Below are 26,679 nucleotides of genomic sequence, written 5' to 3'. Positions count from 1 at the left end.
GGACTGGGTGGGATGAAGAGGGAGACTTCCTATTTCCTAATGCTACTCTTTTCTTTGGGCAGTTTTTACCATCCACACCCATTTTTATATAATTATCTCAACAACCTTGTGAGATAAGAGTTTTATTATGCCCATTTCCCAGAGGAAGTAACTGAGGCTCAGAGATAGGAAGTAACCCTGTAGAAATGGGGCATTCCGAGCCTGTCTCACTGGGGGTCAGCACTCACTTCACCACATCAAAGGGGTTTCTCTTGGCCCAAAGCCAGTCCTGAGGCACCACTAGTGTGGATGAAGGACGAGAAGCCAGTGGCCTTTGTGTGAGTGACAAGAGAGCTGAGGCAGAAGCTTCCTCTGTCCTGTTTCATGATGCATGCGCGACCCTCACAGCAAACCTCCAAAATCAGCAGCAGGCCTGATTAGAGGTAGCATTCTACAGCAAAAATGCCACAGACATGGGGTGACAAATGAGCGAATGAAAGAATTTACTTGCACATTAAATGTAGTTCTCAAATATTGATTATGTTTCAACTGTGGTGAAGACAGATGTGAGGCCACATCTAAGGCCTCATCTCTGCCTAAGGGGCTGGCATGCTAATAAGGGGGACGGTTTCACAGACAGATAAATGACCACCCGCTGTGACAAGATACAGGCCAGAGTACAGATAGGCACAAGGTACTCTGGAAGCCCAAAGGAGGAGGATGTGACTAAGCCTCCTTCCCTTGTGATCAAGCCTGCAACCCTCTTGGCTGTGAGCTTCCCAAGGGCAGCAGGGACTGGCGTGACTCATCTTTCCCTCCCTATCAAACACGAGGAACATCAAGATCACCAGCTAGTGCTTACCAAATAAACTTTCCTGGAGTCCTCGGGAAAAGGTTCTGCAGTGCAGGTGACCTGGGTCATGTGACTGAGTCTACAAAGCTCCCCAGGCTACCTACCTGTCCTGAGACCAGGACCCCAACCATCAAACTCTTTGTTTGCATCTGTGCTCAGGATCAGCTGGCCCTGGAGGCCTCTCTCACCAGCCTCGGTTATCTTGAAGGGCGGAGTAAGATCAAGGCTCAAGGAACATCATGTCCCGGTAGCCCAGCTCATCCGTCAGGGCTCCAACACCTAACCTTGAACAAGAAAGATAAGAGAATAAAATAACGCCTGACAAGGCCTTATCACCTGATAATAGGACTTCAGTTTTTCCATTAAAATAACAGAGAGCCGTAGCCCTGTACTTTGGCTGATAAAGAGATCACAGGAAACAAAACTATTAATTTTTATCTCTACTGTGCAATAGCACATTTGAGTGAATACAATATATCCAAGGGGGGAAAATACTTTTGCTAACAGTGAAAGTCAGATATAATTTTTTTTTCTCCTCACTTTCATTTCTCACACCTTGTTCATCACTAACCTCTAGGAATTTCTGACTAAAGATGTATTAAACCCAGTGGATCCGACTACACCATCAGGTTGTAAATCTCTCTCTCTTATTCTAACCCCATCCTTGGAGGTTTTTTCCAGAGTACAATTTAAGGGACTCAGACAAGTTAATTGCCTCTCTAGTCCTTGATATTTCCATCTTTAAAACAAGACATTGAACGGGTGGTCTGTATGACCATCTCCAGCTTCTACACTGCAGAGTAGTCTGTGGCAGAAGGGGACAGAGGTCAGGATAGTTCTGATAACAAGGGCAGTCTTTCTAGGCACAAGTGTTGCCAGATAACAGTAAAATCAGGCAACTGTCTCCTTCCCTGCTCTAGGCCCTGTGCCTAAGGGAGCCTAGCTCTGGCCTCTCTGCATCCGTGAAGCCACATGAACATGCATACCTTGCAAACTAAAATCTGCATACCTGGGACATTAAAATTCCCTGTGCAAATGGCACAGTGCCTGCTTTTAGACCTGGTTCATCTCCCCCAGTTCCTGATCTTCAGAACAGATCACAGCCCCTTAGCTCTCAGGGATGGTGTCAGGGTGGGAGAAGCCCAGATGCTTGTTATGGTTTGGATCTCAAAAGTGCTTCAAAGGCCATGTGTTAGAGACTTGGTCCCTATGGTGGTTGTTAGGGTTTGACATGAGGTATCCCAAAAGGTCATGTGGAAGACAATGCAAGAATGCTCAGATTGAAATGATTATTAGATTATGAGATCTGTAACCTAATCAGTGGGTTACCACTGATGTGAATTAACTGGGTGGAAACCGTAGGTAGGTAGAGTGTGGCTGGAGATCACTGGGAGGACATGCCTTTGGGGTTTATATTTTGTCTCTGGTGAACAGACCACACACACACACACACACACACACACACACACACACCTCCCTGCCCCCCTCTCTCTTTCTCCTTCCTGTCACATCCTGAGCTGTTTTCCTCCACCAGGCCCTTCTGCCATGAAGTTCTGCCTCATGTCCGGCCCAGAGCAATGGAGTTGGTTGACCATGGACTGAACCTCTAAAACCATGAGCCAAAATAAACTTTTAATCAACAACAACACAAAGCTAACTAAAACAGTGGCGCTATTGGGAGGTGGTGAAAATTTTAGGAGGTGAGGTCTAGCAGAAAGAAATTAGATCACTAGAGGTGTGCCCTTTAAGGGTAACTGAAATCCCCACCCCTTCCTCCCTCTTTTTGCTCACCCGCTGCCAACCAACATGAGGTGAGTGAGGGGTTGTACTTCACCATGCACTCTCTACCATGATGTTCTGCCTCTCCACAGGCCCAAAACAACAGGGTCAAGTGACCATAGATTTAAACCTCCAAAACTATAAGCCAAAATAAATGTTTCCTTTTTATAAGTTGATAACTCAGGTATTTCCTCACAGCAGCAGAGAGCTGACTAATACAATGCTCTTTCTACCTCCAAATTCTACACTTCCCTGGTATCATGAATATTTGAACAAAAATATTTGACAAGTATTTGTCTTCAGGAAGTGCCCACATCCATCAGTGTCAGGTCACCAATCCTGTATAGCAGAGGTGGTGTTGGGAACAAAGTGGGGATATGACCAGTAGTATATTCTTACCAGGCCTGGAGTAGAGGAATGGATGCCTGTAGAATGACAGACTGAGAAAGATCTTAGCTGGGGATGTGGTGGGAAGAACAGAGGATCCTGAGTGGCTATAATCTTCTTAAGCAGAATATATCTAATATGTAGCTCAAAAGCCCAAGGCAAACCCAGGATCCTTTTCAAGTTTGCCTCAGGCCTTACCTTGGAAGGAGCTTAACTTTTAATTTAATTTTATTACTTTTTATTTGTTCAATTTAAATTGTGGTGCTAGAGCTTGAACCCAGAGCCTCTCACATACTACCCAAGTACTTTGTCACTGAATTTCATAGCCATTTTTATTTTATTTTGACACGGGGTCTTGCTAAATTGCCCAGGCTGGCTTCAGACTTGCTTCCTGAGTAGCTGGGATTATAGGTGTGTCCCGCTACACCCCACTCAGAATTTGTTTCTTATAATTTATATTCTATTTATTTCTAAAATAAATTTATTTCTAAAAATAAACAAACAAACAAATCTGGAGATGATTGATAGTAAAAGCACTAGAGTATTTAATATACAAATCTGCCATTGTATACATAAAGGTCCAGATTTTCAATAGTGGTTTTTCTGGTGATGCAGAATCATTCTCCACATAAACATTTATTATATAGACACAATTATTTATAGACACTCTATAACCTGAAGATATGAAAATCTAAAAAAATAATGAAGCCATTGCTACAGGAATATGAACTAATACTATGTAAATAACCAAAATTTATGCAGGATTATAACTGAAAAAAATCAAAGGAATGGAATTTGTGTGTGTATGTGTGTGTGTTAGTTGTGATTAAATCCAAGGGTTCTCTGCCATTGATCTACTCCCTAGTCTTTTTTAATTTGGAGACAGGGTCTTTCCTAATTACCCAGGATGGCCTCAAACTTGCAATCCTCCTGCCTCAGCCTCCTAAGTGGCTGAGATCCCAGGTGTGCACCATCATGGCCCACAAGAAATGGATAATTAGGCAAACACTTCTCACTCTTCTCCACCTAACACTTCTAATGGTACCCAAAGGTGGGAAAATGTGAAATTCTACCCGGTAGAATTTGGAAGCAGAGGATGAATTGAGCCCCCTCCCTGCCGGGGTAAGGTGAAACTTCTCTTTAAAAGTTATTCAATTTTAGCATGCTAGTTTATAATAAATCTGTGTTTATTTTAATATAAACTTAATTTTTGCAAAACCTTTGCTAAAGTTGATCTCCCCGAAATATTATGGCTTTGGGTATGCCCCAGCTCTATCAAAAGTCCCAAATATTCATAAACACATGGTTTAAATAGTCTCTTATTTGTTCTACATAACAAAGTGATGAGGCTGGAATTGCCCATTTTCATGAATGGGGAAATTGAAGAAAAGAGATTAGGTAATTTTTCTAATAGCACATGGGACCAGAATACGTAATGCTTGAATGAAACCCAGGTTTCCTAACTGCAAGTCCAGTCATTGTCCTGGCTTTCATAATGTTAATTTTTTCATTTAGGAAATAATCAAGGAGTGAATTGAATGGCCCAACTAAAGTCTCAGATGTTGCATTAGTGAGGCACAAAACCCACTGAGCCCATGACATACCAGATTAATTAAGGCCACTAGACTAGGCTTCCAGTGCCCCCAACACATTTCGCCCTGACATCCATAAATGTCCCTTGATTCATTGCCTGTTTCCTCTATAGGATGAGTCATGCTCAAAATTTTCTCTCTAATCAGTTCATACATCAGCAACTTCTCGAGCCTGGAATAGGAGAGTCTCCTTTCCCAGGGCTCCCCAGCAAATGGTCTCCAGCCATTATAACAATGACAGTAAATCTTCTCATCCACATGTGACAGATAATCGATCCTGAAAGCTGCATCAGGCAATGAGCAGGCTGGAAGGCCAGAAGTCTGGTGGCCTCGGTCCTGGTCCTGACTCTGCCACCAGATGGTTGTGGGAAAACCACTTAACCCATTGTTGTGGGGTGTGCCAGGGAATAATGAGAGCTGTCCTCAGCCACCCTCCAAAGAGGATGGTGAGAAACAGTGAGATAATGTCTGGGAAGTCCTTTGAGCTCCTCAGAAGCAAGAGGCTACACAAGCACAAGGTGTTATTACTTCCAAGCCCACATCAGCCAAGGACATCATAGTCAAGGTTCCTACAAAACCCTCTTCATTCCCCCCACATGAAAGGACTGGCTGATCCCAGCATCTCATCCAGTTTCCCAAGCTTTGCTGGATTAGGGGGAGTAGCTCCTTTGGTTAGAGATGATGAGTGCTGTTGAAGCGAAGACTTAGATCTTAAAATCACAGACTCTTGGAAGCTAAAAAGCAATCAAATTTGTGTTCTTTACCTAAAGAAGGGTCAGTAGAGGCCAGGAAGTTTCATACATAGCTCACATCCCCTGAAGGCCTGATAGATTTATGCAGAACTGGGTGGAAGACAGCTAGGGTCTGGCCTCTGTCCACAGAATGCTGCCCACCAGGGAAAATGGGCACGTTCACAATTTGTAAACCATGAAATATGGGCCTTATTGCAAAGTGCTGCCATGACTAGTCTCACCTATGATGTCTTGCAGCTGTTTGTCCTTGAGCAAATCACTTCAGCATTGCAAGGCTCAGAAAAAGGGAAACAAGAACAATGACATCACCCTAGCATTTTTATCATGTTTGATAGCTCTCTGGTAATTTTATAATCACTGGCAGATTTGATTCTCATAAGAAAGCAGGAAAGGAAATATCAGGACTATGTCCCCACATAACAGACACAAAATCTGGACACTGAGAGATGAAGTCCCAGGTAGGAAGTCCTGACCTGACTCTCCAGCAGATTTTCTGGAAAAGAATCAGGATGTAACTAGACCCTGGTCCTCTATGGCTTCTCCGTGGGTGGATATTAATGACATCTAGATTCCTTCTGGCATTTAAGTTCTAAGGTTCTACAAATTTATCAAAGTGTCAAAGGCTATCTGGTTCTGAGTAGCATTTGGTCGATATTTGTTATAATTAGAAAATTCTGAAAGGAGTCAGAATTATTTCCCCTAAACTCAGCTTCCAATAAAAAAGTCTTTTTTTTTTTATACCAGGGCTTGAACCCAGTGGGGCTTAACCAATTAGCCCTATCCCAGCTCCAATAAAAAATTCCTAATTTTTAAAAATGTTTTAGTAAAAACATTGTGTTATTTTATACTCTAATATTTAAATTACATAAATAGGACATGAATACATTCTTAAAAATTCAAATGTCTAAAAGCAAATATTTGTCAGGTGTGTGTAATTACATACCTGTAATCCCAGCAATTTGGAAGGCTGAAGCAGGAGGATCTCAAGTTCAAGTTCAGATTCAACAATTTACCAAGATCCTCAGCAAGTTTTTGAAACCCTATCTCAAATAAATAAATAAAAACATAAAAAAGGCTAAAAGGATGTAGTTTAAGAGTAAAGCATCACTGGTTTCAATCCCCCATACCAAAAAAAAAAAAAAAAAAAAAGCAAACAAGCAAATGTTCCTTTGTCCCATTCTTTACCTTATTCCTTATTAACTCCTCCCTACTAACTCCCAACCCTCTTAATCTTCTCTCACTCACCTTCATATTATTAGTTTGCAGGGTCATTACATACATTTACACAATTAACTCACATTCATATAGAAACATTGCACTTTGCAGTTTGGAATATTATTCTGAATGACATTCTGTCATTTGCAGCAAAATGGATAGAACTAATAGACTTTGTTATTATTACTTTAATTGCTCCACTATCTGAGCTGTGCTTTTCTATCTATGGAATGGCGATACTCTGCCTTCATCCATACTGTAAAATAGCTGTCATGAAAGTGCTTTAGAAATGGTTAGTTCTGTGCAAGTACTATAGATATTTCCTAATTTTTAGAAGATGATAAACTGATGCTCCTGGGAGTCACCTATTCCCAAATACCAAACCATCTCCCCGTATCGCTACATGCCATATGCTTAGTCAGACTTAGCAATCTGAATGATTAGGCTGATGTGTTTTGCTTGTTTGCTTCAGTTTTTTAAAAAATAGAAGCACATACAGAACAAGGCCTGGGTGAGCTGAGTAGCAGTGGCGGAGGTCACAATACCTAAACCCAGGATCTCTACTTTGCCCAGGGAAGTGCTCCAGTCTCTTCTCGGTCACTTCTCAGTTCTGGGCACAAGTAGCACTCACTAATTTGGGGAGATGGAAGATGTGACACAAAGAACTTTAGTATCAATTATAGAAGTACTGGGGAAGTACAGAGGACATTCTTAAAGTTTTTGCCCACAAAACTTCATTCTCCCTACCTAGAAACACCCACATTCAGTCCACAGAGTGTGAAAGGGCCCCAGCCCCAGGCCTGAGATGGAGCAAGGGGCCCAGGCCTACATCTTTCAGCACGGTGCCATCTCCAGCCTGTGTTTGGCTCACAAGAGGGCACATGACACCAGATGCCTAATCAGAGTGGACGTTGGGTGTTTACAGAGAAGGTTGGAAGAGAGAAAACTTCCCTACTGCCCCATTGGACATAATCCTGAAAGGGCTTAGCTCTAGAAACTTCTGGAGGCCATTGTGAGAGGGAAAAAAGTCTTAGAATGAGGAGATAATATTAAGGAAGAGGGACTAAAGAAGACAGAAGGAACAAAACTAAATTACAAGAACACCGCCAAAGTCAGATGTCCTCCAGAGGACTCCATTACATAGCTAGTATATCACACTCCGCCACGTACGCACTCACTTTTTCTGGCTTAATTTGATATTCTATCACTTGCCATAATGCACACTCGTGGAAACACACACACACACACACACACATTCATGCTGAATGACTCTTTCCATACACAAAAGGCAAGATGGTGTTATGGCAGAAGCCATCAAAGGCAGAAGATCCAGATCCCTACCAGCTTTGTCTCATGGCGTTATCTGCAGTGTTAACATGAGGCAGTTGGACAAATAAGCTCCCCATGCCTTCCTGCTCTGAAGCTCTCAGAATCTGTAAATCTGCCACTCTTGGTACTGCTATGATGGATGAGACTGCCTAATGCCCACTCTTTGAAGCATTTCACTCATTATGACAAGGAAGGATTTAAGTGGCCACCAACAGGAGGTACCTGAAGAACATGAAACAATTAGGTTCTCTGTATCTGCAGCAAAATTGGCTCCAGAAGACGGTCAGGCTCTGCAAAGACACAGATTATTCTCCCCACAGGCTCTTTGGGAAAAGGTCTCAGCATTATGGAGGGTGTCTCTTGCTATTCATGGCTTGCCAGTGGGAACAGCCAAGAGGGAGATGAGGTCACATAGCCAGGCCTGCTGTCAGCACAGAATGTTCTGTACAGCTGATGGCCGGGCAGGGAAGAGGACTGCCCCATTCCCTACTCACACTTCCTAAGAAAGGTGGACCAACGCTTTCTGCAACAGTCCCTACAGAAACCCCTATTAAAGCAAGATTCAGGTTCAACATCAATTGGTCATGTCTTCTAAATGAAGCATTATGCTAAGCACGTTCCTCACGACAATTTTGTTGCCCCCTAACATCACCTCCAGTCTACAGTTGTAGAAGCTGAGATCCAAAGAGGTGAAGTTGCAGTAATTTGCCAAAAGTCATACAGAACCTGGGTCACAGTTAATTTCACGAGAGAGGACCAGCTGAGGGCTTACATGGCCCATTTTGCCTCACCTTCTCCCGTTTCTCCTCTGTGCCATGAACATGAGCCACAGACATGGGAGTCAGAGCACGTGCTGCAATCCCTTCTCACAGCTGCTTTGTAAACTCTCCGGGACAGAGTATTCTGGCCATTTCTGTACATGTCACTTCATTGGCTGCACTGTGAGTTCTTGCACAGTAGGGCCTTGCAGGACCCAACCATGGGATTCCCACAGTTCCTTGAACAGAACATAAATTTAAAAAGCAGTCCCTATCTCTGGCCAGCTACTGACTCCAGGGGAGGACTGGACCCAATCCAGGGTCAGAAACTGGATGCACTTAGGGGCCAGGCAGGCAGTGGAAGCACAAGAAATTGCAAACCAGGTATGAGACAGTAGGGAGTGGCAGGAGACTGAGGGAACAAACTGTTCAGGAGCCACCTAAGCCTTCAGGCCAAGATGTTTCAGAATGACCACACAAACAAAACAGAAAACAAGAACTGGCAAGCTGGATTAGGCCCTGAGCCAACAGTTTATAGCCCCCACTGTGACTCTACCCCTGACCATTCAGCTTTGGTGTGAAATAGATAAGCAGCCTTCCCACACTGCAATGCCTGCCTTCCAGGGTGGAGCCTATGGCCGAAGTTCTCATTGAACACAATGTGTGGCACACCATAGACGTTGAATAGCTGTTTGCTAAAAAACTTTTAAAATTAAATTAGTGGGGGCTGGGGTTGTGGCTTAGCGGTAGAGCGCTCACCTAGCACCCGTAAGGCACTGGGTTCAATCCTCAGCACCATATAAAAATAAATAAAACAAAATAAAGGTATTGTGTTCAACATATATGTGTGTGTGTGTGTGTGTGTGTGTGTGTGTATACTGCTATAAGCCTCATTAAGATAGGATTCTATAAAGGAAGCCACAGACTCCATTTCCAGAGTAGTGGAAACAGAGTTTGTGGCTTCCTTTATAGATAAAGGATAGTCAACCTATATTATGAAATATATAGATACTTGGTGTGGGTGGATGCTCACCCAACAGTATTTCCTCACTCATACCAAGTGGAATGGGGAATGACATAGCATATGCAAGGGCCCTATGGAAGAAATGCACCAAAGAAAGTCTAAAGCCAATGTGCTGAGCAGAGGAGCGAGCTGGCATGTGGCTTCAGAGACTGATAAAGGCAGAGCATGCCAGGCTTGTGAGTTAGGGTAAGAATTCTTGTCTTTATCCCAAGAGCCAGGTGAGTTATTTCCTCTTCTACAGAAGAAGAATGGCTCAAGGGTGCTGCAGCTCTCACTCTGTTACAGGCTATTACTTTGTGGTGCACCTTTTGTCTATTGCAAGTGTGGCAAGGAAAAGAGTTTAAAGCCCTTTGAGCTGGGAAAAGTTATTTCCTTCTTAAACTCTGATTTGCAAATGGCATTTCTCCTTTCAGTGTACCATGGCATTGCCACAATAACACCATTAGACTCATCCTGGCAGCAGGCGCTCAGAGCCCTACCACTAGTTACTCATGTCCAGTACCATGTGAGCTAGCTGTGTCTCATTTCTTGGATTATATGAAATACATTTTAATCCGAAAAATATCAGTGACCTTCCACTTAATACTATTTATAATTCCAATGGCCATTTACATTAGAACTCCCCTCCCCCCAAAAAAACAATTATAAATCTAACGAAATATATGCCCGACTTCTATGAGGAAAACTTCAGAACTCTGATAAAAGAAAGCAAAGTATATCTAAATAAATGGAGAGAGATTCTCTGTATATAAATAGGAAAACTCAATATTGTCAAGATATCAACTCTTCTCAACTTGATCTGTAGATTCAAGAAAATCAAAATCAAATCCCAGCAAGTTATTTTGTGGATATCAACAACTTGATTCTAAAAAAATTAATAAAGGAAACAGAACACCAAGTCCAGAAATAGAACCACACTGGTGTAGGAAAAGGAGTGAAGGCAATTCATTGAAGAAAGGATTATCTTTTAACAAATGGAGCGAGAACTGGATATCTGCATGCAAAAAAAAAAAAAAAAAAGTGAATCTAGATACAGATCCTGCACCTACCCTGCCAAATTAACTCAAAATGGGCCACAAACCTAAACATATAACAGGAAACTAAAACTCCTAGAAGATAACATAGGGGAATATCTTGAAGACTGTGGATTTGATGATGACTTCTTAAAAACAATGCCCAAAGCACAATCCGTGAATTGATAAGTTGGACTTCATTAAAATGTGAAAGACACTGTTAAAAGAATGAAAAGGCAGACCCACAGGTTGGAAGAAATGCTCATAATACACACATTTAATAAAGGACTGAAATCTAATATATAAGAAGCTCTTAAAACTCAACAAGAAAAAAAAAATTTAAATGGGGGGATGATCTGAACAGACATCTCCCAAAAGAAGACACTGATTGCAAATAAGCATAGAAAAGGAACCAGGATAACATGTCACAGGGGAATTGCAAATTAAGAAAAACAATATGACATCACTACCCACTTATTAAGAGAGAGAAAACTCAAAATACTGACAACAGCAAATGTTGATGAAGGTGTAAACCAACAGGAACTCTTGTTGGTGGGAACGCAAAGTGGAACAGACACTTTGGAAGACAGTTTAGCAAATTCTTACAAACAAGAACAACTCTTATCATACTGTCTAGCAGAGACATCCCTTGGTATTTACTCAAATAACTTGAAAATTTGTATCCACACAAAACCTGCATATAGATGTTTATAGCAGCCTTATATGTAATGGCTTAAACTTGAAGTACCCAAGATGTCCTTCAATAGGAGAATGGACTTAAAAAATATGCCATATCCATACAATGAAATACTTTGCAACAACAACAACAAAAAAAATGAACTACCAATCCATAAAGGAACACAAAGGTACATTAAATGCATATTGCTAAATGAAAAAAAAAAAAGAAAAGCCAACCTGAAAATGCTACATACTGCTTGATTCTGATTATATGACATTCTGGAAAAGGCAAACTATGGATACAGTAAAAAGATAAGTAATTCAGGAGAAAAGAGGGAGCAATGAATTAGTGGAGCACACATTTTTAGGGCAGTGAAGGTGGGCAAAGAGGTGCATGCCTACAAACCCAATGATTGTGGAAGCTGAGCCAGGAAGATCTCAAGCTTGAGTTCAGGCTCAGCAACTTAGTGAGACCCTGTCTTCAAAAATAAAGAGGCTGTAGCTCAGTGGTAGAGGGACCCTGGTCTCAGTCCCTAATACTGGAAAAAAATAGGACTGTGAAATTATTCTGAATGACACTGTAATAGTGGATGTAAGTCATCCCACCTTTGTTAAAACACAAAGAGTAAACCCTAATGTGGACCATAGGCTCTAGTGGATAATCACTTATCTATATGGACTCATAATCTGTAACAAATACATCAATCAAAGCAAGAAGTTAATAGTGGGGTAATCAAAAAAGGGAGGACAGGAAGGTACAGGGGGAACTCTCTACACTTCCTGCCCACTTTTCTCTAAACCTAAAACTATTCAAAAAGTAAAGTATAGAAATTAAAAATTCTAATGATTAATAAAATATTTGGTGACAAAAAGCACCATGGTTTTAGAGCATGGTTTTTAAAATTATATTGAATTAATCACAATAGCATCCACATACACCTGAGAAATAAAAGTACAAAGGAATAAAATGTGCCCATTTTGTCTATCCCCAGACACTCCTGAGTACACAGGTTGTTACAGAAATCTCCTGCAATAACTCCACAGATTCAGAGGAATGAGTTTAGGGTTCATGGATGAGAGTTTCATAGGCATTAAGGAATCAACCATGACTCCTTAGTTGTGTGGCATATGCCTTTAATCTCAGCAACTTTGGAGGCTGAGACAGAAGAATCGCAAGTTCAAAGCCAGCCTCAGCAAAACCCAGATTCTAAGCAAATGAGTCAGGCCCTGTCTCTAAATAAAATACAAAATAAGGCTGGGGATGTGGCTAAGTGGTCAAGTACCCCCGAGTTCAATCCTCGGTACCCCGCCCCCCCGCCAAAAAAAAGTGACTCCTTGGAAGATGAGGAGAACATTAATTATTCATCAGTTTTGTGGATGTCAAGTCTCTCTCCCTTGACTCTGGGGAACTGTCATACCTTTCCCACTGTGTGGAAGAGAGGAGTAAGTGAGAGAGTCTATGTAAAATCATATAGTAAGTGCCTGGCACATTGCAGCTTCCCAGAAATAGTAACCAAATCAGAATATGGTGTTGAAAATATTAGTTATCAGGTGCTGGGCTAGACTGGATAACATCCCAGGTCTCTTCCACTTGGATCTGTGACTCACTCTAATTTTTTAGTTCTTTGGGACTTCACTTTTGTTTCAGGCCAGAAGTTTGTCACCAGGAGACTGGGTATAAGACAGTGTTGCAAATAGCAGTGGGAGAGACCTTAGGTGACACTATCTCACCCACATTCCAATCCACCCTCATCTTCTACTTTGTCATGTCCACCTAAAATGAGGCAGAACCTCAGTGGAATTCAGCACATCTCAGTGTTGAAGAATAAACTAAAGACTCTCCTGACCCTCCAGAGTGAATGGCAGCTGGAAAAAAAAATGTTCAAAGATATTTTCAAAACTACAATGTACTGGAGGAATAAAAAAATATATATCTAGGGCTGGGGATGTGGCTCAAGTGGTAGCACGCTCGCATGGCATGCGTGCGGCCCGGGTTCGATCCTCAGCACCACATACAAAGAAAGATGTTGTGTCCGCAGAGAACTAAAAAATAAATATTAAAAAATTCTCTCTCTCTCTCTCTCTAAATATATATATATATATATATATATATATATATATATATATATATATATATAATGTATCTATTATAGACAGCAAATCTTTTGCTGCACGATTCATTCACAATATTTATTTAACATTTAGCTCCAATTGCGTGGAGGCATAGATAGTGCTAGGCATTGGGCTGACTGGCCTGCTGTCAAAAATGACCTTTCTATGCTGTGCTTTGTAACCTCGAGTGCACAGGGATCCAATCTCTTCTGCTTGCTCTGCTGCTGGACCTAAAGCCTTTGCTTCACCCATTAGTTAGACAAATCACTGGTTCTACTTCTGGAATCATAAAAGATCTGGAAACAGAGTGCATGAGAACCTAGGAAAGACATAATTCATGATTTCACAAATGCAAAGAAGCATTATAGGGGAAGAGAATTTGATAGTTTTCTGGTGGGGAGCCAGAAACAAAAATTGCAAACTGATTCTGGAAGCTACAGAGGGACTGATATCATCTCAGCAATAGGAAGGATTTTTTTTAAAAACAATGAGAAGCTTCCCAACATGAAACAGACTGCATTGGTGGTAGTGAGTTCCCCTCTGCTGCAGGTGTTCAGAGGCCAGATGATGGACAGGCAAGAAGTTTGCAAATGAGATCCTTTCAACAACCTTGGAAATGGGGGTGAAGGCTGATGTTATGATGTGACCTCTAACACTCCAAATCTATCTATAAGCATAGAGTAGATTTATTGATTTTTGCATCATAGAGCAAATAATCTTATACTTCACATCTGTGTCTACATCATTTAGAGTTTACAAAGTGTTTTCATTAACAAGACCTCATTAATTCCTCAGGATAACTTTTTGAGAAAATTAATTCAAGGATTACTACCCCTGTTTTATAGTTTGAGGAATCCAAAGAAAGGAAAAGTTAAGGAATCCTAATCAGTGATAAGACCAAAGGAAACAATCAGATATGATGGTGTTCCGCACTTCCCACTAGAGAATCTTCATCTCACTTTCAGAATAAATTGCTGAAGAATGTCAGATTACAGGCAAGGGAGATATGTTTTCTAGAATGCTGAGAAGCTACTGATATCCAAGGTAGCCATGATGTTTCCTTCATAGTTTAAAGAATAAGAAGTCAAGAGACTTCTTACTAAAGGATCTGATTCTTATCTCTCACAACATGGTCCAGGGTCAATCAGGATGGACACTAACCAGGTGTGAAAAAGACAAGTCCATTTCCTTAAAACTGGGGGGAAAAAAGAAAAATCAAAGAGAAAGGAGGGTGTAGGGATGATGTTGAACTGAGAAAGTTCAGGAGAGTGACTAGGAAAACAAGAACCACTTGTTTCTTCCTGTGAGAATACTTTGCACCTGGAAATGCAGTCAGATGACCCCCAAAGAGGGTACAGGTTGAACAAACAGAGAGCCTCCAAAGGCTGATGAAGGCCTTAACTTCTCTCTAATAACCATGTTGTGTTCTCCTCCAAGGTCTTTCATCTGTAGATCTCAGAAGGTTTTGCAAACATCAATTAAATGTTACAAAATTCCTTTGAAGTAAGTATTATTGCATCCATTTTCCAGATGAGAAAAGGGAGAATCTAAAGGGACTGCCTAGGGGCTACCCAATAAGATTCTAGGAGGTCAAAGAGTTCAAACTTCCCCTTGCAAGGCGAAGACTGAGGCCATCCAGCAGCATTCAAAGGCTCTGAGAGGAGAGATTGCTGAAGAAACATTCTCTGCTCTGGCCCATAAGATCTGGAAGACTTGGGAGGCCTGTTTCCTTATCAAAGGGACTAGGTCCAAAAACCACAAGACCTAGAGATAGACTTCAAGAGTCTTTCCTCAGCCTCCTAGGGAGATGTCATCTCTCCTCTCGCACACTGTCAAAGACTACAATTGTCACTTCTTTATGGTCTGCCTTGGCTTATGATTATTTGTGTTGACTCCTGAGTTTTCCCACAAGTCCAGCCACTTCAGTGCCCTTTGTGCCTGGTATGTAGCATGAGGGAGGTCAGGAATTTAAAGTTAGTTTGGTAGGGAAAAGTTAGAGCAGTAGAAAACTTCTAAAAGAGGCAAAGACCAATATTGATAACCCCTGCCCCCTAGAGACAGCAATAAGGCCCTCCTATAACCCATATGTTCGGGTCAATGAAAGTACTTCTGGAGTTCTTGATTGACAAATCCTCTATTTTTACCGGAGGTATCAATATTCTATTGGGATGTTTGAGCTTGGCCAAAACTCAGTGGACAAGTTTCATGGAAAGTCAGGTATGTGATAAATACATGTAGTAATAACAGACGTCTATGTGAGGATCATATGTTACAATTTTACAAAGCACTTTTATAGGTGCTTTCAAATTTGATCCTATTAAGAAACCATGAGATGGGCAATAGAGATATCATTATCTTATGATGCATGGTTTCATTGAGGTTAACTGACCTTCCCTGGATTGCACTATTGCATAACAGAACTGAGGCAGAAACTTGAAAGAAGAAAATGACCTCTTTCTCTATTCCATAACCTCCTTTCCCTTTCTGGTTTTCTCAAGCTGTGATTTCCCTTGTACCTTCTTCTTCCCTCAGTTCTGCTGCTTGCAATCTATGCGCCAGTGGTCACTTCAGAGGTAAATTTCTTTTGGTCTTGTTGAGCCCTCACCACCCTGTGGGCAGTACCTATTCAGCTGGAAACTCAGAGCTCACCTGAACCTAGTTAGATTCTCAAGGAAGACTTGAACAGCAGTGTAATTTTGTTGGTCTATAAACCCCTTTCAAGAGAAAAAGAAAAGAAGATCCCTATTAGACTATTAGTTGAAAACCTATTTTTATACCTTGGTGGACTTGTTTAAACCCAAGATGGAAAGAGAGAGGAGACTCTGATTTCACTCCCAGCACTACCAACAAACTCTGGGCCTTTATTTTTATTCTACAGGTATTTAGTGAACACCTACTATATGATGAATAATAGTATATGATGCTAGGTGCCAGGAACACAGAAATGATTCAGATTTGCTTCTAGTTTAAGGAGCTAAGAATGTATTAGAGAAAAGAGACAAATACTCCCATGTAAATATTACAGTGTAATGTGTGCTTTTGTGGAGGCATAACACATGCCAGTTTCAGTGAGGACAGTATGTAGACTGAGAAGTTTTCCCAGAAGAAAAAGAATAAACCAAGTGCAGAGCACTTCTGAGCAAAGGGTTCTGTTTGACTGCTGTCCACTTGGTCCTGAAACTGGTCCTGCCCCAGACACCCCTGTGTCGCACAGCTTCTTTTTGAACACAAGTGGGAGAAACAATATGGTAGAGACACTCGGGCCGTGGTTGAGCTGAAGCCACCAGACAGGAGAAGCCACAGTTAGGAGAGAATCAGAGCAAGGATGGGCGTAGCCACTTTAGGAAGAAGTGCTAGGGACAGGACACTCTGAGGCTTAGGGATGCCAGAGAGACCAGAAGAGCAACAGCGGAGCTTCATGTGAGCGCATGGCCAGAGGTCATGACATCTGTTTCCAGAACAGCATCAAATTTCCCTGGTAGCCTGGGGCCCAGCTGCACAGCAAAAGGAGGCTTTGCCTACTCCCGATTTCTCCATTATTCTCACATTCCCTACTTCGAGGTTAGCAGCATTTCTCTCTTACAAACTGATCAAAATCCAAATACATCAAGGTGTTTTACATACTTATGAAACATAAAGTTTTATGCCAGTGTGGCTTTCAGCCAAATGATGCCAATAATGGCAAAATCAGATAAATCAGTCCCACAGTGGATGAGGCTATGGGCATGGGCCACTCCTGAAGGTGCTGTAAGGGACTCCTCCAAACATTGCACCCTCAGACCTCTGCCTGCCTGCTCCTCAGACATTGCCTCTACTAAAACAGGAAGCAATGGCTACTTGAAAATTGTGTAGCAGTGACTTGGGGGCTGGCCCATCTACTGTCTGTTATTGTACAATGAGATTTGCATGCTAAACCTTTGGGCCAATCAACCTCATTTTCCTCAACTGATTAGCATGCCATCAGTAATCACAGACTAAACATTAGCAGTCTCTCTTCCCCCCCCCCCCCAAAACCCTAACATTCTAGCTGTCTATAAAAATCAATAACCTTCTCAAAGAAAAGTACCCCCAGGAAGCTTTCCTTGACACAACAGATAATCATCTTTGCTTAATCACTCTTTTCTTTATTTGGGGAGTGTTCATGTTCAGGTTCAATCATCCTGGATAAGACAATGATGGCTGCTCCCTATGACACTCTCCCCAACCTCAAATCTCATATGATAGTCATTATTATCCCTGCATGATTTCAGGAAGTTGTTTTATTTTTGTGACTTGGCAGTCAATTCCAGAGACCTCCCAGGTGGCAGGCTGCTCATAAGCCTCTAAGCTAGATCATATTTGCCTGATCAGTGTATTGACAAGGAAAGAAGGCAAATGAACTGTCTTAGAGAAGGTGGACACCCTCTCTTTGTTCTAGAGTCTGATCCAGCCAACCATACTTGGAAACAAACCATTACTTTGCTTAATTAGTTCCCTCTAGGACACTAGCTCAGCACTGACCTTTTGCTGGTCCTCTGCTTAACCCTGACCTCCATATCTGAAGAAGGAAGTCACAGCCAGGGCCTGATTCGGCCAACCATGCTACTGAAGGCGGTTCTTCTATCCATTCATCCAAGACATACATCACAGACACTAGTATCTGACTCTTAAGGACCTGCTAAAATCCCACATTTCCTAAGAGGATCCCTCTGGCCCCTCTGAAATGGGAATTAATCAAAAAAAAAAATCCTCTTTGAGGGCTGGGGACATAGCTCAGTTGGTAGAATGCTTACCTTTCATGCACAAGGCCCTGGTTCAATCCCCAACACCATAAAAAAAAAAAAAAAGCTTCTTTGCATTTTGCCTTTCATCAAAACTACTTGTGTGCTCTAAGAACACTTATTATCTAATTTCCTATCCTATGTAACAGTGCATGGTGCAAAGTTGGTGCTCAGCACTTGTCTAATTAAATATATACAAGATATGTGAGGCACCTAATAGAGGCTAACTATTAACTGCAGTCATAGATAAGGACATAACGACAATGACTAAAAGAGTGACAGCACAATTAACTTTTCCCACTAGCTCTTAGTGTCTATGCCTCTCCTAGGACACAAAGCAGATGTACCTCCTTGTTCTCCTGGACTCTGAAACATAGTCATCTTCATATCTTCATGTTTGAAAAGTCTCATCTATTCCATCATCTAAGACCCTCTGAAAACTAGTAAGCCAGGCCCAGAAAGGATGCATATCCCAATTTTACCAAGGCCAACAGGGGTGGTCTCTGCTCCAGATCCAAGAGCAAATCAGAGGTAGAGCTGGATTCAAATTCTGCATTCTTAGTTTGGAGATCTTGACATTGAACACACCAACAAATGGTTACAAAGCATAATAATTATAGAAATATTAAATTACCAGAACTACAATTAAAGATGGCCTTGTTTTTAACCTTCAAAAAATTTTCATAACTCCCCAAATGTAGTTGATTTGTATAAATCTAAACTGGGCTGCGTATTTGTTAATAGTCTTTTATAAACAGATGCAGTTGTACAAGCATGCAAAGGACACAGGTGAGAAGGTTTTACTGAGTCTCATTTGCATTCAGTTATCAAAATAAAATATGAAAAGTACCTTACGGGAGAAATCAGAACTTTTGAATACTGATATTTTACAGTTTAATGATTCTTAATAATTCTAGAGACACCAATGCCTTTCCATATCCATAACTGTTTTTCACACATGCTTATATTTAGTTAGAGAGGATGCTGATGGATAAATAAAAGAAAATTGCAACTGACACACAATATCGGTTCAGGTTTATGCTCTAACAACTTGAGGACAATTTGTGGTCAAGTTTCTTTTATTGATCATGCCAAGGCTGCAATCTATTTCAGTTTAGAGGAACTTTGTTGCTTGGTTTTACAATATGCAAAAAAAAAAAAAAAAACTAGCCATGCAGAGATAATTTATTATATTTTAAATAAAATTAATAAATATGTTTTATATTTTTATAAGCTGAAACCAGATATACACCAGAACAAATTTTAATTAGTATTTGATCATTCCTTTCTCAGTAGAATATACCGAGACTGAGAAGCATGCTTCACTAACTCTGACTTTAGAGGAATGTTATCCCAGTGGAATTGGGAAAGCAATTGTGAGATAGAATCAATTTCCCTACTATATGTCTATTAGGAGGTGAGGACCTCTTCCTTACCCTCCTTTCTGACAATTCCCTCCGTGTAAGATACTCCAAAGGTAGGACACCCCTGACCTCTCTGCACCCCTACCTGAGTACAGCAAACTGGGATGAGATCTTTAATGGGCTATTTGGAAGTGAGCCCATGGCCTGTGCACCTTCCACTTTCCTTTCCTTTTCTTTCCTGAGCTACTTTGCCCTCAAAGACTATGCATTCTCAATTGGTCCAGTGTACAATTAGCAGACAAGACCCTGGAAATAGTGTAGTGATGTAACTCAGTGGTGGGGTATCTGTTTAGTATGTGTGGGACTCTGGTGGGATCCCCCAAATCAGAAGGAAAGACAGAAGAAAGGAAGGAAAAAAAAAAGAAGGAAGAGGCCTCGAACATGTGGGAAGCCTTTATGGTCCAGCATGGCTGGTGACAGGGTGAATAAGTCAACCTAATCCTGGCTTCAGTATTAGGAAACCCATTTACCATGAGACACTGTGCTCTTTAGACAGGGTAAACAAAACAACCATGGGACACAGTAGGTCGACCTAAAGGCTAAATTAGATATAAAAATTCATAAGCACCTGAAATGTAGCAGACACTAATTACACAGTCAACTGAAGCAAAAAATCAGGACAAGAACATAAGATGGCTCCACTTCCAGCCTCTAACACCATGCTGCTGCTGTGGCTACCAAAAAACAAAGGTATGTTCTCATACCTTTGGCACACAAGACTTCTGGTTCACCCTCTGATAGAGACCAAAATGGCAGGCCCTGGGGCCATCTATCACCGGAGCCTTCGTTCCCCTTAGGAATCTTGCAATAACCAAAACCTTCCTCTTTCCCCTTTCTTTCACCACCTACCAATAGGTAACTCCCCTTCAGCAATTTCTCTTTTCCAAATACAAACACATTCTCTTCCCCACCTCTTTTCCATTCCCTACAGGAAAATCTCTCATCTCCTCTTCTCTCTCATCAATTCTGACATGAGACCTCAACCACTCTCTCAGACTGACAACCCTAAGAGTGGTGCTAATGATACCTCAAGTGAAAAGCAAAGGAAGACTTTCATTTTCTAATGAAATTAGACATTACAAAGAACTCATTTCATCAGCCACCCAAAGTCCTTGAAAACACCCAGAAGTTACTGTGAGAAGTTCTACAGAGGTCTCTTCCAATCTCTTCCATTTTCTTCAAGCATCAATATGCCATCTAAACACTGAAACAAAAGTACCACACTGTATTTTAATTATTAGAGTGTTTTGTTATTTTTAAAACACATATACCATGCTTCAGTTATATTATGGGGGAAAGTTTTATTGCTGGATAAAACATTATCCAGCAAGTGTCCCCTAAACCTCAGAGAACCCATTCAAAAACCCCTGGACCCAACTTACAGGTAAGCTGTATATGCCCTGTGAGCCGTAGAGAAATCTTTAAGGATCTCAGTAGCTAGAGTTGAATAATGGAAATGTGCAGAGAACTCATTTTGAAAAAAGTGTGATCGTATTATCAAATTTTTAATTGATATTATTGAATTCAATCAGTTTCTTTAAGGGTGGAATGCCTCTCCTGGAGGATGGTAGGTTCTCAGAATTAGGCACTGGTTTTACTCTGATTCTGGGTATTCTCTGCCTTCCTGTTGACCCTCAGTCCAGAGTTCACCTGTCTGGTTTTCTGCATGCCTGTTCTTCAATCTCAGTAGTCTGAAGAGGGAACAACAATTCTGCACCCATGGTTGTTGTGCATGATCTGTCCTCTTGTTGTGACATGTTTCATGCAGGAAGCAACAAGGCTTAGGACATAGCGTAGGTTACAGAACAGGATTTTGAAGGGAAAGTTAAAGAGTAAAGCTTAGCAGTAAGAGACACATGGACCAATCTCTAACTTTGCCATGAAAAGTCATACTAAAGCCAGAGCATCCTGTTGTATGCCTGTGCTCACTTTTAATTTTTTTTATTCTATTTATTTATTTTTTTAAGGTACTGAGTCTTGAACCTAGGGTCTTGGCTTGCTAGGTAATGCTCTATCACTGAGCTATAACTCAGTCCTTTTTATTTTATTTGGAGGCAACTTCTTGCTAAGTTGCTAAGGCTATCCTCAAATTTGCAATCTTCTTGCCTCAGCCTCCTGAGTAGGTGTGTACCATTGTGCCCAGCTCCCTTTTTCAAAGTCGTGCATCAGAACATATTTATGTGTGCAATGGTGGATTGAATGGATGCCAGACTCTTTGCCCTACATGTGCTAGTGGGTTCAAATGTTTGTAAGAACTATATATATAGGAAAGGCAATTACATGATATGTGCAAACTTTGAGGATCATAGAAAGCTGTATCAAGGAATAACCCTCCTATCGAAGAAAGAAAGCCTCCTACCAGATCCCATCAGAAGCTAAATGTGGAGCCAGGAGAGTGGCATGTGCTTGAAGTTCCTGTACTCAGAACTGATGCAGGAGAATCATTTGAGCCAGGAGTTCAAGGCCAACCTATACAACATAGAAAGACTCTGTCTCAAAATTTAAAATAAAATAAAAAGAAAGAAAGAAGCTGAATTGGGTTGCAACTCCTCCTGCTGAGAAAAGAGGCAGTCTTTGGTCCCAAAAAGGTAATTGTCCCAGTGTCCTGACAACCAGGAATGAATTCCCAGAGATATTTTCAGGTAATCGTGTCTGTTGCACCATAGTGAGACACTGAATGAAAATAGTCAAAAGTGTATCTGCAGATCAATCTAATTGTTTTCCAGTCTTATATTGCCTCCTTTTCTGAAGTTCCTTTGGAAGTCAGTGCATTTGTATCTCCAGCTCTATCTTCCTGGTCACTGCCCTATCTCATTTACTCATTGTCTCTTGGGTTCCCTTTTTCTAACTGTTCTTCTTGCCTCTAATTTTTCCTAAAGAAACCTTTCTTTGCAAACCAATACAACCTTAACAACCCTAAAGTAGAACCCTAACCCTGTTTTTTAAATCAGTTAGAACAGTTTAAGTTATGCTGCTATAACACACAAACCCAATGTTACAGTACCTTAAAATAACAGAGGCTTACTCCTAACTCATTACACATATACTGTTTGGCAGTTGGGAATTCAGCTTCACATCATGATGGCCATCAATTTGAGACTTGATTTGATGGATCAGCCACAAGATGAAACACTGATGAGAATGAGAAGAGAGAAGAGAGAGCTCCAGAGGATTTTACAATGATAATAAAATGTTAGCCTAGAAATGGCAGATGTCACTCTGCTCACAGTTCATTGGCCCCATCCACAGGTGGCCAGGAAATGAACTCCTATCATGTGTCCAGGAGATGCAGGCCCAGAATATTCAATGAACTGTATTAATGCCTATTATGTAACACTTTTGTTTAAAAAGTACAGGAGCATGCTAGCAAGCAAACAGATACTTCCCATGTTTTCCAAGTAAAGATTCAAGTGCCATTTCTCCCATGAAGCTCCATATAATCCCCCAACCAGAAGCAACTTCTTCTCTACTTCATTCCTTTAGCATGGCCCAACCACACAACCTATCCTCTAAACACATTTGTCTTCTTTTTCAGGGAAGAATATTTATAATTTAGTCACAAGGCTAAAATGTACTTAAGAGATCATCTAATTCTTAAATCTTCCGTATATTCTGCCAAGTCTTTCGTCATCTGTTTAAAATCCACAGTTTGGGGGAGCTCGCTATATCCCAGGTAACACATTCTATCCTTCCAAACTTGAACAACTGTCATTATTTAAAAAGCATTAATAATAACACACTTAAAAAGCCTTCATCAGATGAAGCTATTACCTCATGCTGTTTTTCCAAACAAGGAAACCAAGGCCCAATTTAGAGAGTAAGAAACTTTAGCAAGGAAATTAACAAAGAAGAGTTCTGGCTTAATTTATCTCACTGTGTTGCTTGGAGGCTTCTCAGCTCTGGACTGTGATAATCTCCTAAGAGACTGAGAGGGATGGAAAGACACCAAGGCAACCATCCTGCCTTGTTTACTGGAGAACTCAAGGGTGCCTTTTGCACAGCTGTGCCGAGTGGAAGTGTTTAGACAGAAGGTTGTGTGGTCCCGGACAGATGTGGCTGTGCTGTGACTCACTGTCAGATTGTCAACCTGCACCGCTGTGAACACCATACGACGTGTTCTGGGTGGCCCTTGAGCAGAGCAGTGGAGGAAATCTGCAGAAAACTCTCCATGTTACCAGCAAACAGGAGAAGAAAAGCCTACTACTGCGTGTGCTGCGTGGCTTGACGGACTGCCAAGGGCAAGTAGCATCACCTCTGGGCAGAAGCATCCTTGGCATTTTCTGGTGCTTTCTCCAGTTGTCCTGAAAAAGAACAGCTTTTGCAAAGACTACAAACTTTAGAATCACTACCACTTACTCACTGTGACAGGTCACTTCAATTTCATGAATCTCACCTGTAAAATGGGGCAAGTAATACTTTCTCAGACTGTAATCAGGATTAGATGGTAAACAGTGCCCTGAAATGGCCTCGCACAATAAATCACTGCCCCTTCTAGTTTTTTATTTTTATTTTTTTCAGTCTATAATGGCTCAGGCCCTTGCACACTGGAGGCCCCACAGTCTCCTCCAGGTGTTCCCTTCCCCACAGGGCAAGGAATCCACTGGGCCTAGGGGGAACACACCCCATGCAGAGCCAAGTTCAGCTTCAAGATCACATCACCCAGGATTCCAGAATGATCTGCCCACATGGTACTGGATCCACTCCTAGGACCTTGCTTTACCGAGTCTGGCCTGTAGAAGACAAAATATGATGCCAGTGTGTGAATAACTGGGTCAAGGGGCAGCTATGTCCAGGAAGCAGGGAGGGGTGGCAGAAGACTGGGCTGTGGTTGGATCATGGTCATGAGGCTGGTGCCCACAGGTGTTCTGGTGAGGCCCTTACAAGACAGGAGCAACCAGGGGTGGGAAGAATGGGTGAGTTCCAGGTCAAGGGACCTCATTTTATACACTTGCCCTGAACTTTACCTATATTATGGGCAGAACTTGTACCCTGTCTCTTCCTTATTTCTAATTCCAATCATCTAATCTAAAACATGATTCTGAAGTGACTACTTCTTTTCATTTTTAATGGCTGAATAATTTTCTGTTGTATGTATATACCACAATTTGCCTACTCATTCACTGATGGACATTTGGTTTCTTCCATCTTTTGACTTGTGAATAACATTGCCATGAACATTGGTGTACAATTATCTATTTGGTCCTTTGTTTTTAGTTCTTTGGGGTACCCATTTAGGGGTGGAATTGCTGGGTCATACAGTAATTCTATGCTTAACTTTTTGAGGAACTACAAAAAGTTATTCTGCGTGGCTGAATAATTTTACATTCCTACTACCAATATATGAAGTTCCATTTTCTCCACATCTTTGCCCACACTTGGTATTTTCTGGTGTTTGTTTATTTGTTGTTTTTCATTATAGCCATTCTAGTGAGTGGAATGTTGTATCACATTATGGTTTTGATTTGCATTTCCTAGTGACTAGTAAGCATCTTTTCATATGCTTATTGGCCATTTGTGTATCTTCCTTAGAGCAATGTCAGGGACAACTTTTAATGAGGTATGTTGAGAAAATGAAAGGGAAATAAAGCAAAAATAGCTTAAAACTATCACTAACACTCAAGTTATCCTAGGATCCCTAACAGAGTCAGGCCCTCATCTTTCTTCTACCATGCCTCCATGAGGTCACCATAGCACAGTCACTCCAGCATCCCCCTGGCCTGAAGCTCAGGCCCATTACACACCATTCAACACATACAATCCCCTGCATACCCCTCCTCCCACACCCACATAAACATACCCACCCATTCTCATTTTCAGCCCCAGGATTACATAGCAGTTGGAACTTGGATTTCTCTATGGAAACAGAGAAATATCCCCAACTCTTGGTATTTATTCTGGCCAAGACTCTCAACAAAACTATCACTTAAGGGTGCCTAGTGCACGTTCCCCAAAGGCTAAATGAGGGTAGCCAACTCCACTCAGCTGGGCTGCTCTGGGATCATTCCTGCTCCTTTCAATCTTGTCACCCATCACTTCCAATACAGAGAAAGGAGCTGTAGAAAGAAAATGACCAGCACCCCTCCTCTATCTAGTTACCATGTGGGGAAACTGAGTCTCAGAGGATGAAGCATTTACCCAAGAATGCAGTCTGACACAAGTCTAGAGCTTCTGTTCTCAACTTCCAAGGTCTTGCTCCTGAAGCAAAATTTAATGTAAAAACTCTAATGCCAAAGCCACTGACTGGGACCATGAGTTGAGTCAGGATGAGTTTATTCTGTGTCTTGATTTTCTCATATAAAATGAATCCACCTAAGAGGACTAATAAAATTATATACAAACACACACACACACACACACACACACACACACACAAACATATATATATAATTATATATGCGTGCTTTGAGCTCACTGGAAGGCAGGAAGCTGTATATATACCTGTGTATGTTTTTACTTACACTTTTCTTCATGACCTAGTTGTGGTTGAGAACTGTTTTGGGACTAGGTGAAAATGGCACATACTAATTCTACTCATTTCTCTCTGCCTTGCCTGGTCTAGTCAAATGTTTCCAGGTAATATGAGTCTCCCACCTCTAAAAAGGAAAGACTACTCTGTCTTATCAGGTGTATTACAGCCCCCTCCCAGCATGAGCCCATGGCTGTGCTTCTGCCTCTGGGACTTACATTTTAAAAGTGACATCTAAGAGAAAAGCAACCCAGTGGTTGCTGAGAGCCCTGGACTGGCACCTGGAGTCTACAGTTCAAGGAGAGATGGGACACCCCAAAGCAGGTGCATATAAATACTAAAGATCTATTGACAACTAAATATATATATGTGTGTGTGTATTCATTCTGTGGTTCTATATCATGAGACTAACCAGTTATATCTATAAAAAATAAGAAGCTAAGGAGGGTAGCAGGATAACAGTGGCAGGAATGGGGGTGGGAGGACCAACAGAGATGCTACCTACATTGTCTTCTGACACTGATTCCTCAAAAGGAAACTGAGGCCAGACTGTTAAGA

This window comes from Marmota monax, unplaced genomic scaffold, assembly GCF_021218885.2.
Source record: "Marmota monax isolate L192 unplaced genomic scaffold, Marmota_monax_Labrador192_F-V1.1 WCK01_AAM20220418_F8-fsc00100, whole genome shotgun sequence".
In the NCBI taxonomy this organism is placed as follows: Eukaryota; Metazoa; Chordata; class Mammalia; order Rodentia; family Sciuridae; genus Marmota; species Marmota monax.
This window is presented reverse-complemented; position numbering follows the sequence as displayed.